The sequence below is a fragment of the Lepeophtheirus salmonis genome, chromosome 9 (genome assembly GCF_016086655.4).
Source record: "Lepeophtheirus salmonis chromosome 9, UVic_Lsal_1.4, whole genome shotgun sequence".
In the NCBI taxonomy this organism is placed as follows: domain Eukaryota; kingdom Metazoa; phylum Arthropoda; class Copepoda; order Siphonostomatoida; family Caligidae; genus Lepeophtheirus; species Lepeophtheirus salmonis.
Window position 1 is genome coordinate 23,880,191 of NC_052139.2, and position 14,606 is coordinate 23,894,796.

Below are 14,606 nucleotides of genomic sequence, written 5' to 3' on the forward strand. Positions count from 1 at the left end.
TTATAAATTATAAGTCCTTGTTGGGCTCAGAGTAGAATTGAGGATTGATAATGGAGTGATTCACGCCTAAATGTCCTTACTATATAATGAGTGTATTTCCTTTTACTTACAGCTGCTTTCAGCTGACCTAATAAAATGTAATTACAGCTAAGTTAAAATTAAATTCTTAAAAATACAACCTTTAATTTATTATTGCTTAATTTCTATTGTTGATTTGTTTTTATTTAATCATTTTTTTATTTTATATACTATAAGTGAGATATTTATCATATATTATGAATATTTAATTCCTTTTTTTCCAATAACTTTTCAAAAAGAAATATTAAATCAATATTTTTTTTTAAATAACTTTTTTTTTTATTAATTTTAATTTGGTTTTGATATAGACGTTCCATCTATCTTGTCCACAAATTTGAGTTGAAGTGTTGGTTACTTCTTTTACTGAACACTCACAACTTTGAGTGTGACGTTGTTCAAATCCTGGATATTAATAATTGAAGTAGCATCCCAATTGAGGTTAGGGGAACAGTATGGCCGAACACTAATATCTTCCAAATCACTTCCATCTCTTATTTTGATATCCTGAATGGTCTATCTTTGTGCTTAGATCTTGATAGTAAAGATAGTAGAAATGCTCAGAGTGTATAGGGCACACATTAACCTATCACAAATTTTATGGTGATACTTTTTACTTTTTTTGAAATTCCTTCCATTTTTTAATATTTTGAATTAATTGTTTTTGATGTAACGTATCTGACAGACGGGTTAAAATATTTAAATCTACTTATGTTTCGAACGACATATAGAAGTAAAATTCATAATGAACTCACTTTTAACGCGCAACTTTTGGCCTTGAGATGTAAAGTCGTACAAAACGATTTGCCGATATGAACCATATTGAATTAAAAGCAATGACTTTTTCATTTTAAGAAGTTCCTTATCTGCAATTCCTAGGATAATCATTTTGTAATGCAATAAACATAAAATATGATATTTAGGCAAACCATCAAGGAAACTTTTAGACATTTCACGAAGGCGGAAACTTGTGCTTATTTGTCTGGACTTCTAATGGGTTCGAAGTTGTGAACGTTACCACAAATAATTATCCCAAGTTTCCCAAATTATAATAAATGAACGCATAATAAAGTTGATATATATTATTTGTCTAATCTAGGACACCTGAAAATGAGTATGCTCAATTTTTGGGACCATCAAACTCAATATTATGTGACATGGTGGAATAAAGTTTACACAATATTCTAACAAGTCTATGACCAAAAGTTTATCTTTTAGTATACCTCTGAACATGTTCTACTATATTTAATATCAAGCTTTGAAGGAAAAAGATGGACAATTCAGGATCAAAACTAAAAGAAAGAAATGATTCGGGGGAGATATCAGTGTATCGCCATACTGTAAATCTTACCTCAATCGGGGTGATACTTATGAAGGATTGGAACAACGCCACTGAGACTTTTATCACGTTAGTCATAAGTCAAAGTCAACTGATTAGTTTAATTGAAAGAAACAATGAAATTAAATATTCCTAATGCATAAAAAATATTAAATTTATAGAATATAAAAATGTGATTTAATAAAAAAAATTGACCTTAGAAATTGAAGAATAATAAATTAAAGCTCGTATATTTAAAAGTTTAATTGACAGTTTTTGTTGTCCAAAATTATAAATTTGTAGAATAAATTGTCTTATTTTGCATAAATCAACAAAAAAAGTATATTTGATAATAATATATTAGACACTTGCTATCCAAAAACTAGATTTGAGTAGTAACATGAAGATAAATATCAAAATAAATGCCTGCAAAAAATAATATCTATTTATTGGTGGCATATTTAGAACTAAAATACTAGAATGGAATCACCATAGCTTATGAACAGCGCGCTCGGGACTTTTTTCTTGAACTTGATGTGTGTGCGTTCGTGCCCCGGTGATTCCTAGAGCAAAAAATGTACTCTAAGTGTATGGCTTTCACCAAAAGATTCCTACGTTAGATGGAGCAATTATAATACTATATTGTTTACTTAAACTTAATCAGTGCAACCCCATTTAACCAGTTAAAGGAACATTAAAAAAAAAATACTCATACCTTGTGGCAAGTCAGAGAAAGATTATGTAACTGAATTTAAATGAATAATTTTAATGAAACATCGCCAAAATTTCCTCTTTTTCGACATTTTACAAATTTTCAAATCAAAACGGGTCCATGAAGGAACTTTTTTTACGTCTGATGGTAACTTTCTTGACAAAAGAAATAAATGCAAAATTAAAAATATCCGACGACACTAAATCCCCGACTTTTACTATTTCGGTAGAGTATAATATAAATGCATCTTTCAAAATCTCCAAAATATACTACAGGCCCATGGGTTGATTAAAATTACGGGAAGCCCCTAAGAAGAATGAAAACCATGGCTGTCACTTTAAAAACTATTTATGCACATCAAAATATTTCAGAATGAATCCCAGGTTAATTGTTTTTAACCTACTTGGTGTTTTTGTCGTAGCCGTTATCAAGTCATGGGTTCAGGGTTCATTTGAAATATTTGTTAGGAGACTAACTGCTTTGTGAAGTGCCGGTGGTTGTTTTTAACCTGTAATGTAAAACAACCCATGTTCCCGGGGTTTATTTTGAAGCTTTTGGAACAGGCCTCAATGCTTTGTGAAGTGGTGGCGGTTGTTTTTACCCTGCCGTAGTCTTAAACAACCCATAGTTTCCGGGTTCCTTTGAAGTATACTAGCGACAGTGGGTTTTAGGCGAGGTACAGTGATTTTGTTGGTCAATTTTCTAAGTTGGCAATTATCTCCGGGGCAATTTCCCCTAATGTCAATTTTCTCATAGGCAATTTCCTATGCCCTACCTGTATGTAAGACTAAAAATGAAGCAAAGTGACGTTATCAATACAATTTCTATGTTACAAAATTAGACATTTTTGGCTTCTACACATATATTTTTGTACTTACCGCCAGCTTAAATGATTTATGCCTTTTGATTGAGGAAGTAATGGAAGTTGTTTGCATTTTTTTTTCTTTTTTTGTTATTTTACATGCACCGGGAGGATGTATTTATTTATGTCTTTAAATCAACTGATTACTAAAATTGTAAAATTCTAATTCTTTTCTACTGTTTCCTTTTAATTATAGCGTAAAAAATAATAAAAAGATATCTCGGGATTTTATTTTCTTGACGTAGTCGATAGAATGAATGCTAGTCTAAAAAAATCCCCCCTCCATACCCCAAAAATTACACTGTTCAGTGTCCCCCTAATTTTCAAGAACTGATTTTTTATTTTTCATAAAGGCAGCCAAAGATACAAAGGAAAGTTGAATGTTAAATTGAAATCTTATCAGCATATGTTGGAATTGCTTCTGGAAGGACAAAATACTTCCATAAAACTTTTTTTATTCGAAATACCCGAAAATCTGGAGAAAATATCCCCAAAAATGTGCTGATTTCATTCCAAATTACAAAGCGATAACTGGCGATTTTAAAACTTCCAACAGAATGTTGCTTAAAAAGTGAGATCCTAAAGAATTGAAAGAAATCACAATAAATTTTTAGAGCAAGAATACATCCAGTAGCTCATTCAAGGTTATGACTAAGAATTTAAATGGTAATGACCATCAGTGGTACCTTTCGATAAATTTACTTTCTCCACTCCTCAATGAACCATTGATATGAAATAGTCACAAACAGTTTTGTCCTGCTTTCATGAACACTTGATCTCTCTTTGTCGTCCCAAAGAAGAAGAATTCATAGTACGACATTAAAAATTACAAATCCATTTCCCTGCCAAATACGTCGTATAAAATACTCGCTGCCATATTAAAATTTTAGTGTGGTCAAAAGATCAAATCACCATTGCAGGAAGAATTGCTCAATATTGAGAATCTCCTCCTTTTACATGGTTCAACTGAAATAATAGATCATAATCTTCGACTAAAGAGTATGAGTGAGTTCCTGACCAGAGCCCCGTGTTGAATAACTTCTTTCCTTCCCATAGAAAACATTAAAGTAAATATCTTTTCCTAGCAATTCATTCATAACTTCATAATTAAGTAGGCTTTCAGTTTTCAAGATTATAAAAAGAAAAGCCGCTCATCTATCAGGAGTTGAAGGTTCGAAAACCAAAAAATCGTTTTAGAGAATTGAATACACGTAAAAAATAGTTGTAGTACAGACTAGGAACTCAATGTGCGTTGGTTCACACCTCGGTCATTCTTCGAGAAATCAATATACTTTATATAATCGTATATGGATCTCACACAGGATTTCTTGGTCAGATAGAGTAAGTGAAACCCTATAATGTTTACTTTACTTATACTTAATCAGTGCAACTCCATTTGACCAATTAAAGGAATATTTCTGTTTTGAATTTTTTTACTCTAGATTTTTTTTCTAAACAAGAGGGTCTTTTGAGAGTATCGGAAGCAAGAATATGCCAAATCAACGACTATTCACTCCAGTTAACCCATTATAACCTGTTCATAGATGTTTCCATAAAAGTAGCTGTATCCTTTAAAAATCATTTAAAATTTTTGTTTTTGTTTTAGTCTTTACAAGGTTTAAAAATGTTTCAGATGTTTTTAGAATCTTTGTTCCAAATTCATCATCAATGTTTTTTTCACCTCTCTGATATAAAATACTTTTTATATTATAAGCCATTGTGTTTTCATTGCTTATGGAAGCATATTAGTTTTATCTATTGGGGTTTGTGGTGGGGTTTCTCAGTTTTGGAAAACGCAATTTAATATCGACCAGGATTATATGAGAAATATACTCATACCACTTTTATGCAATTAGATCATATTCATTAGTAAATATAGGAATACAATTTTTGAGTCTTTCTTATTTGATTACGATAACTCAAAAAGTCAACAGAAGATCATTAATTAGTAACAATGAATTACTGATTCAATGGGTCCCTTTACAGGTCAAGTACATATTTCTATTAAATAACACTTGAGGACCATCAAAAATCTCTTAATTGTATCAACATAAGCATTGAAGAACCAAAGATTTTTGGGGAATACTACACTTTTTGTACCTTGGCAGTTGAAAATTCAGAGAACGTCTTCTTCCTATGCTCGTCCATATTTCAATTAATTTAAAAAAATGGTGGAGATGCTGCAATTACAATGGAGCTAAAGAATCACAAAGTATGATTGGCTAGTGTCAACAGGATTGATAGGAAAAATATAGACAATCATGTACATGGCAAGGACTAACAAAAAGGTCATACCTCAAAAGATGGAGAAGATGCTAAAGACATCAATGATGAAATGTTTTGATGAGAATGGAAGAATGAATAGTTAAACAAATAAAAAAAGAGTGATTTATAAATCCTATGGTATTTTAATCCTTAAAATTTTTAATTTAATTTGATTTCTAAAAATAATTGAAGTTAAAAGAAAAAAAGAACCAAAGATACACATTCAGCAAATCGAAAGACATTTTACTTAGTCACTGTGCATTTCATCTCAATATTTTTAGAAATTTTATTTAATCTATTAGCTTTTCTTATCACCTGAAGGAAAATATGCCCTTCACCTTTAAAAAAAGGGGAAAAAAATGCCATCGTAAAAATAATTGTTTTTAGTGGATTGCTACATGTTTATCCTTTTTGTGTATCGATTGTATATATTCGATTATATGAGGATGGTTAACTTGATTTCTTTAATTTTTTAAATAATATTAGTTCAATTTCTTTCAAATTGAAGGATATTTATGGAGTCATTAGTTGATGAATTGATTTTTACGAATCCATGCTCCACGTTGAGGATGGATTAAAAAATATATTACTAAACTTGTAGAAAATACTTTTAAGTATCAAAGCAGGAATTTCTCTGTTAAAAAATGTCTCTATGTTGTTAACTATTCGGCATAAAAATTCTAACAGGGAGAAAGAAAAACATATCAAGCTAACTTCAAGGATCAGTGAATATTCAGGGTCTTACACTACAATTACAAATAACTTTGACCTCATCCAGATCCTGAAAAATGTATGGTAATTACTTTTTTGGTTTGATTAAATAGCACAGATTATAATTGCATGTTAACCTTTAATATGAACGTAAACAGTCACAATAAGAAGTGAAAATTTTGAAATTTTCATGATCCAATTATTCATTTCTCCTTATTATAAAAATTCAAACGTATTAGATAGCAGCAAACACCACCCTTTGTATAGTGATCTATGTTATTTATCAAAGTTGCCAAAATATAATTTTATTTTGAATTCAAACTCATAAGAATTTAGAGAATCATAATATCTCTATGCAATAATATGATACTTGATATAGTGTAAAGTAATAAGCCTTTATGGAAAAAGGCGACAAACATATCAATGAAGAAAAAAATAATTACCTTGAAATCTGATTGGTACAAAATTGTCGGGCTGTGCTTTGACAATCTTTTGATCCACGTTATTGTTAGGGATACAATTTTTGTTCAATAAGTTTATTAGAGTTATATTCATTCCCTCTAATTCTATTCATGTCTTAGGATGAAAATCTACTGCAATTTTTAGCTCACCTATTCTTTTATTTTTTTTTGCTAGGTCGAAGAATTAATTTTCTTTTCATAAGCTGTTGGCATAATTATCTAACTGCTGAGTAGTGAGCTTCCTTTTCATCTACATTCAGTTATATTTAATACCTGCTCATAAATAACAGAGAGTAACCTTTTATAATTTATAGTGGAGCTATAATTGTGTGTTCTTGTTGGACTACTCAGAGTAGAACGGATGATCGACTTTTGACTAAGTTTTCCAACGAAGGAGTATGAATGCGCGAACATATTTGAGGGTCATTATTTTTTATCCATTAATATTTGACTCGGCATTTCTACTTCTTATTTAAAGTCTCTATAGTGTAAAGGACTCCAGGGAAAAACAGATAATCAATTAATTGTAAGAATGTGTCTTTATACCCCCATACCAAGTCCATTACTTATTTAGTAGTCTTATACATCAAATGGATGAACAAATTAGTGAAATCCTAGGATAATTTTTATAAAACCTCCAACTACGATATATATTTGTAGGTGGTATATTGAGAACAGAGAGGGTGTTTCAAATGTATTTTCTTGTTGAAGGAGAGGGAAGGTTTTCCTACGAATACCAAGATTGAAATAGTAATCCATATAAATTTGTATCATTTTTTAATGCAGAAAATATTTTTAGTTTGAGAAATTAGTCAAAGGCTATAATCATCATTTAACATTAACCATCTATAGGATATCTGTATTTTGCAAAATCATATTATAGAATTAAAGAAGCAGAGAAAAGGAAGTCGTCATTTATGTCGATAAATTCAAACTACTCCTTTTCATGTCCAATAAATATAGAAAATATTGGGATTTTCTGAAACCTGGAGAAAGGGCAGCATCAAATAGCGTTGCCTATTGCCTACAAATAAATGTTATACGTAATTGTTTAACATTTGGAACGTTTGTAATAGGGTGTCAAATGATTTGCATCGAACCAACAATAATGAGGATGAATTTTAAATAAAAAGTAATTTTAAGATAAATATTTGTAGCTATGATTGCTAGTTTAAAAATGGCGTGCCTGATACTAAGTAGTGTAACGACATTTTTTTTTCTTTTTTGTATGAGACATACTTTTCATTTATTTTATACGATATATTAGAAGAATAGCTAAAGAAAAAAGTACTAATTTTGATACTTGTTATTTAATATATGTAGAAATTATGAGACTTATAGAAAATATAATTTCAATAAAATGATGTGTCCAAATACAAAAAAAAAAAAAAAAAAAACGCACACATCTGTACAGAAGAAGCAAATTGCTCATCATTAAAATACTTGGTAGTAATCTCGAGAGTTCCAGATAAAGTTTTGTATTTAAACCATATCTTGCTCTTTCTTAAATGCTATTTTTATTGTAAGGTAAGTGTATACATATGTACACTTTCGAAAGTAGGGAGTACTTGTCTAATATACATTGTATATTGTACGCAAAAATGGATAAAAGGACACTCTTCTTTACTGTTTGTTCCGTAAATAAACTGTTAACTAACACAGGCTATTTTATTCATAATAATTAATTTATCAACAATCCATCAATTTAACATCTGCCACATTATTAGAGTTTAGGATACGCACAGCATTTTTGTTAATTTAATCTTTAGTGATCATCTACAATTGTAAAGATAGATCAAACTTATTTTACTATTTCAGTAGCTCCATCACAAAAAAAAAAATTAATACGCTTGGAAAAAAATGATTTAAAGGAATTTTCCAAAAGTTCTTGTGTTCCTATAACTATATAATAGGTGCAGAAATTTACAATATATATATCTGTTTGGGATATATATATATACATAAAAACTTGTTAATGTTATAACTAATTTTTTTGTTTTTTTAATTAAAGAAAAAACTTTGTGTCCATTGATATTAAATCTACACAGACATTTTCTCAGATATCTAAAGTATAATTTATTAACACAGCGAGATACATTGTATTCATTGACCCAGAGTCCTCTGAAAAACTTTTTCTCTTGATTACGTACGCTAAAATAAAACCCCATTATTCTTTAAAGAATGCTATTGGTGGTTCTCAACAGGGAATGAGTTCAAGTTTGTCGTCGTTTCAAATAGAGAAAGAAGAGAAATGGTTCATCTATCCTCCTTCCCCCGATTTCTGTCTTAAATAAAGATATGCGACTTGAGAGAGTTGCTCTTTTTTCTATTACTTGAAAAAAAAAATCATTTTATCGTTTCACATGTACCTTGCATCACCGTCGAACAATCCTACTATTAGTCAATAAAATAGATTCCCATCAAATAAATATTTATATACCAAAAGTAAAATTAATCAACTATCATTTGAAGCCTTAGGATAATTTTGAATAATAATACAAACTTTATATTTGAGCAAATCAGATCATTACATGAAATAAAGGTAAGAATTTATGATACTTTACACTTTATATAATAAGATAAATTATTTATAACTATACAGATACAATTATAAAATATTTAGTCCATTTGTCTGTATAAAAAAGTATTTTGTCATTAATTATACAAGAACATAAATCTAAATATTTAACCGAGTAAAAATCATTATAAACTATTATTCATCTGTAGCTTATTTTTTTGCTAAAAAATCTTACACGCATTTATAGATTTATATATAATAACTACAAAATATATTTCAACGCAAAATAATTATTATGATAGTTATCCAAGTCAATAGTATTAACAATAAGGTAATAAGCCTGTTTTATTAATTTATGTCGAATGGGGTTGAGTTACAAAAAAAATCAATTTATTCAATAATCTTATAAACATACGATTTTTTTGATGGGGAATTAATCATGTTACATACTCATAATGAATCATTCTAATAGAAGTGTTGAACAAAAATATATTTATATATACATATTTCGAAAATATATTCAAATAGGAGCAAATTCTCTATTTCTCTACTTCTACAAAAAAATATATTTATCTTCAAAGTGCCTTTACAACTCATATAAAAAAAAAAGTTGACATAGATAATGGTAATGATTGAAATGTTGCTCGACTACATGGAAAAACAACGTTTAAATTAGTTGTCATAATTTAGAGCGAAATAAAATATATAACATACTAATAAGTATTTAAAACAATCTATTAAACAATAAATGCATCTTTTGAGTTACATTTTTATATTAAACAATAAACTAGCTAACAAAAATTTAATCAATTACTTACTGATTTATTAAAAAGTCACTAATTGTACCCTCATTTGTAAACAATTTTATGAAGTTTCAATATTTATGGATTCCGTTATCACAAGAACTGTTAATTCTTCATTAAAAATGTTCCATGTCAGTGGTAGATTGAATACAACAAATGTGATACTTCAACATAAAAAAGACCATGAACAAAAATTTACAGAAGGAGATGATGTATTTATTTTTTACTTCATATTCACATACAGCCTAATATTTCATACACATGTATGAGTTAAAAATAGGCATTGTATTCAAATTTGTAGGAGGTCTTAAGATATTTAGCTATTGTTTATAAACTGTATTCCTTTAAGATACTTATATTGGTCTTTGTATGGCTCTTAATAATATGATTTTTTGTCTACATAGCTCCTGAACTAGAACCTCCACTGGAGCTTCGAAATTCAGGAGAATTGTTTTTAAAGAAACTATCTTGTGGCTAAAGTCCTCCTTCTGCAACTCCCTCTTGCCTTCTCAGTAAATTACAGCTCCCTCGAAAAACTCCTGGTTGGCATTGAAGGGGTGGATTCAATGAGCGCTTGGGCTGCTCCGATCTTAACTGATATTATTGGCGGCCTCCCTCATCTCTTTTTATATTTGAAACTTGTGCCCCCCTAGATCAACATCTCCCTAACTTTGTACAAAGTCTTGATTCTCACACTAAACTTCTTGGCAATGCTGTTGAGCTTATCACCTGCCTGGATCCGATTTGCTCGAACATATAATAGGGAAAGAAATACCGCCAAAAATCAAAAATGCACAAAAACCAGATTTTATAGGAAAAAACTAATTGCAAATCCGTAATTACTGCTACAAGAACTATTGTAAAAATGAGATGTATGATTAACCTTTATTTTATATATATATTATATTTCTTTTATTTTTTTTTTTTTTTGTATTTTCTCTTGCCTTAACATTAATTTAAGATAATAAACAGCAAGGAAAAATAAAAATGCCTGAATTTTTGAATTGAGAAAAAAATATATATTGGTAGAACTGAATAGTAAATAATATATTTTATTTAGTCCTTATTGAATTTTAAACAGATATAAATCATATAAATATGTACATAGAAGAATATCTGTGGCTGTCATCACAAACGAAAACTAGAATAATTTTTTCTCAAATGTGACCCTGGATTATATTTGTCTTTGAAATCTGATTACCTTAAATTCATATTAATTATAATTTTTTGGATAAATAATTCAAAGACCCTACAAATTGCATTTAAAGATTGTAAAATTCTAGATTATTTATAGAAAAATAGATAATGTTTGAAAGACCATATCGGAAATAAATAATATATTAAATATTCAATAAAACCTTCAGACAATAGTATGTATTTTTTGGTATCTTAAACTATGTCTAAAGTTATAATATGAAGGCCATAGTTTACCCAAATAAGTCAATTAAATAATGGCTATTTATATATAGAATGCTAATTTTTTCAATCTTTAATTTTTGTTCAAGATCGCATTTCTGTCGACACGCCACATCATTTAATCTCTAAATATGTGGATATTGCTCTAGCCAAAACTTAAAATTAAGGGAGGTAGAACGTATACACAATGATTCATATAGCTTGTATTCCTAAATATATATATATATATTAGACTGTATCAAAATGTTAATAGTTTGGAATTTGCTATCAATGGTTATTTTGCATTTTATTCACTTTAAAAAACAAAAATCGTATTTATACGTGGGATTTTGTAGTCCAAAAGGATAAATAGGTATAGTAATATTGCTTATATGGCATTAATGAGCTCTGGAAGTATATATGATAATAGACACTTGGTATCAAAAAGAGAGATTTGATTAGTAAAAATGAAGAAACGAATCAAAATATTTACGCGTAATACGCGATACCAAAAGAGTATAAATTGGAACTATCTGAAAATTCAACCTGCTTGATAGAAATGGAATTTGGAGAGTATTTGTAATATAAAAAAGTTAGACAAGATATTAAACAATAAATTTATTCAACAATTCCTCCCTCAGCAGCCACCATCTTCTCCATCCTGCCCCTAAAAGATTTGCATGTCCTGATTACTTCCGCGGAATTGACAGCATTCCACTCCCTCGTAATGGAGCCCTTCAGGGCTGCGATGCTCTTGTGGTTGACCTTGCACACCTCCCTCTCCAACTTCCCCTACCAGTAGTAATCACACAGATTGAGGTCGGGTGAGTTGGAGGGGCAGGTGTTGCGATCCCAGAAAGTGGTGTCGTAGGAGTTGAAGAGGTTAGTAGTCCTCAGGGCGACGTGTGCGGGCGCTGAGTCTTGTTGGAATATGAACTCCCTCCCAGCGGACGTATTCTTCATCCAGGGGACGACGAACTCCTCCATGACTTCGCAGTACCTTATCGCGTTAACCCTTTTCTTGGGATTGAAGAAGAAAGGAGGCAGCACATCACCGGTGCTGTAGATGACACCCAGGGTCATCACGGAGACTGGGAACTTTGTGGTGAAGACTGGAGGGACCTCTTGTCTCTCCTTGGCAAGCCACCTGTCATTCTGGACGTTGTAGCTTCTGTCGACAGTCAGGTTCTTCTCGTCGGAGAAGAAGATAATTCTTCCTCCATGGCTCTTCAGGTCATTGAGGAGACGCTTACCGTAGATGAGCCTGGTGGCCTTCAGGGATGCCGTGAGGATGTGTTGTTTGGCTATTCGGTATGACCTGTACCCGAGGTCCTCATTCACAGCCTAGGAGACCAGCTGCTTGCTCAAAAACTACTTTTTGGGAAATTGATAAATAACTAGTTATGGAAAGTTGAAACGTATATTTGAAAATCGATATGAAAAGATTTCGGCTCTGAAAAGAATGTTTGACCTGCTGACACTCCATTCAATTTTCCTTTGGTTTTAATTTGGATAAACTGCTGACTTTTATTTAATCAAATAATATTTATAAAAAAGATAATATATTTTTTTTCGTAAGTTATTGCTTATGATATTCAAAAGCTTATTCCTATATTAGAATATTTATTTATGCAATAAGAAGAAGTGAGAGCAATATAGATTTTAAGTCTAAATTGTTTTGAAAACGAATATTTTCTTATCTCTTATATGCTAATAATACCGTAATTGTGTTAACAAGCACCATTTGAGTACTTTTTCAACAACAATTACAACAACTAATGCCCAGGTTTCGTTTTTTACGTTAATATTCAAGCCCCGCATTTTCTGTTTATTTTTATCTACTGTTAGTCAAACCAGCCCTTAAGATAGCCATTTTTAGAGAATCAATTCAAGTAAACTCATTATTTGTACGTTTTTGCTAATATGATATAGTCATCACATGTAAGTGACGTTTTTTTTTAAAGTTTCTTTACTTCTAATAACATTTATATATATATATATATTCTATTAATAAACATATAAGAACATTCAAATACATGTTTTTTTGTTGTTAAAATAGATAAACACTTAGAATATTATTTTTCTAAATATAATAAATACGTATTATGGAAAAGTAGTCATTTTTGAACTCAATCCAAGATATGCAAGTCTTGTTTAAATTTAACAATCTTTTGTCATGTTGTTTTAATATTTTGATGATTCTCATGCATCATTTTTAACTGTTCTTTCAACCGCTTGAGTGTACAATGACTAAATTTCTGGAATGGTCAGTTCTTCATTATTGAAACTGATATTGTGCCTATCCGATAGATATTTTTTTACGAGGGGTAACAAAAAAAATAGCTCGGTCAGTACCCTTTACATTGTCCTATCAATGTTTTCACAATATTCACTACAATTGAAGTTTAACCAATGGATTTTCAATAATTAAGGGCACTGTTGGAAAGCTCATGAATATTGAAATTTCTCCTATGCAGTTTTCAAAACTTTAGAGCTATCATTATTCATCATAAATCATAATAAGAAGAAAAAAACATTTTCAGTATTTTGTGTACTCAATTATTTATTGATTTCTCTACCAACTTAAGTATATCTTCACATGACTTAGTTATAACATTTGAAAAATTCCACAAGTCGTTCTTTGATAGCTCTGGCCGTATTTGACGTATTTCTCAAGCAAACGTCTTAGTACGCCCAAATTATATTTCTAATTGACTGTTTGTCCCATTGGAACGAATTCATGATGCACCAGACCGCAGATAGCAAAGAAAACAACGCAAAAGGTCTTCAACGATCTCACACCCATCCATGAACGCTTTTTACCACTAATATGATCAGGTTCTTGATAAAAATGATTCGCAAAAAGACTTTTTCTCACATTTTCAAGACTTCAAGACATGAACTTTCCTTCACAACACAAAATTTAAGGGACACGTTTTGTTCAATAATTTCGTTCATTGTAAAAATCGTGGAGCACTTGTGAGGTAGACTGACTTGTCCAGTTGTTGTAAGCAAACTGTTCAACATTTTGGGCTCAAACTTGGCATAATAATGAAAGGCTGTTCTAACGACCTACAAAAAAAAGTTTTTGAAGGTCGCTTCGGCACAGACAATTTAAATTAACAATTCCTACTACCTTTTTGACAGAATGCAATAACTATAGCAAATGTCTTTCAAACCAACAAAATAAAGATGAAACATCTTCCCCTATAATTATTGTTTTGTTATAAAAAGCTGTAAAATCATGTTTAGTTGTTTCTACTAATGATTTATAAAATGAAAAAAGGTGGAGATACTCCAATGGGCATGTAAGATTTACAAAAATATGAATTTTTTTACTACCATAAATATTTTTCACTTGTTAGGGAATATATGAATGGCAGCATATTTAGAGGTGGGTATGTCAGTGAAAAAGATTGAGAACCACTTTCGAAATTATTTTAAGTAACTTACCAATTACTTAAATAATAATTGAACCACTATTAA

At 30.2% G+C, this 14,606-nt stretch overlaps 1 protein-coding gene across 2 annotated transcripts in view; it reads left to right on the forward strand.

Annotated features, from left to right (window-relative positions):
* Positions 1-8,615: 8,615 nt before the first annotated feature.
* The window catches only part of LOC121124856 (FMRFamide receptor), a 115,923-nt gene continuing 109,932 nt past the window's right edge, over positions 8,616-14,606 (forward strand). Inside the window, exon 1 of one of the 2 annotated variants that reach the window (XM_071891142.1) lies at positions 8,616-8,946. The gene's annotated coding sequence lies outside the window, so the exon portion shown is untranslated. The remainder of the gene's footprint in view (positions 8,947-14,606) is intronic. The other variant, XM_071891143.1, reaches the window with a different exon arrangement.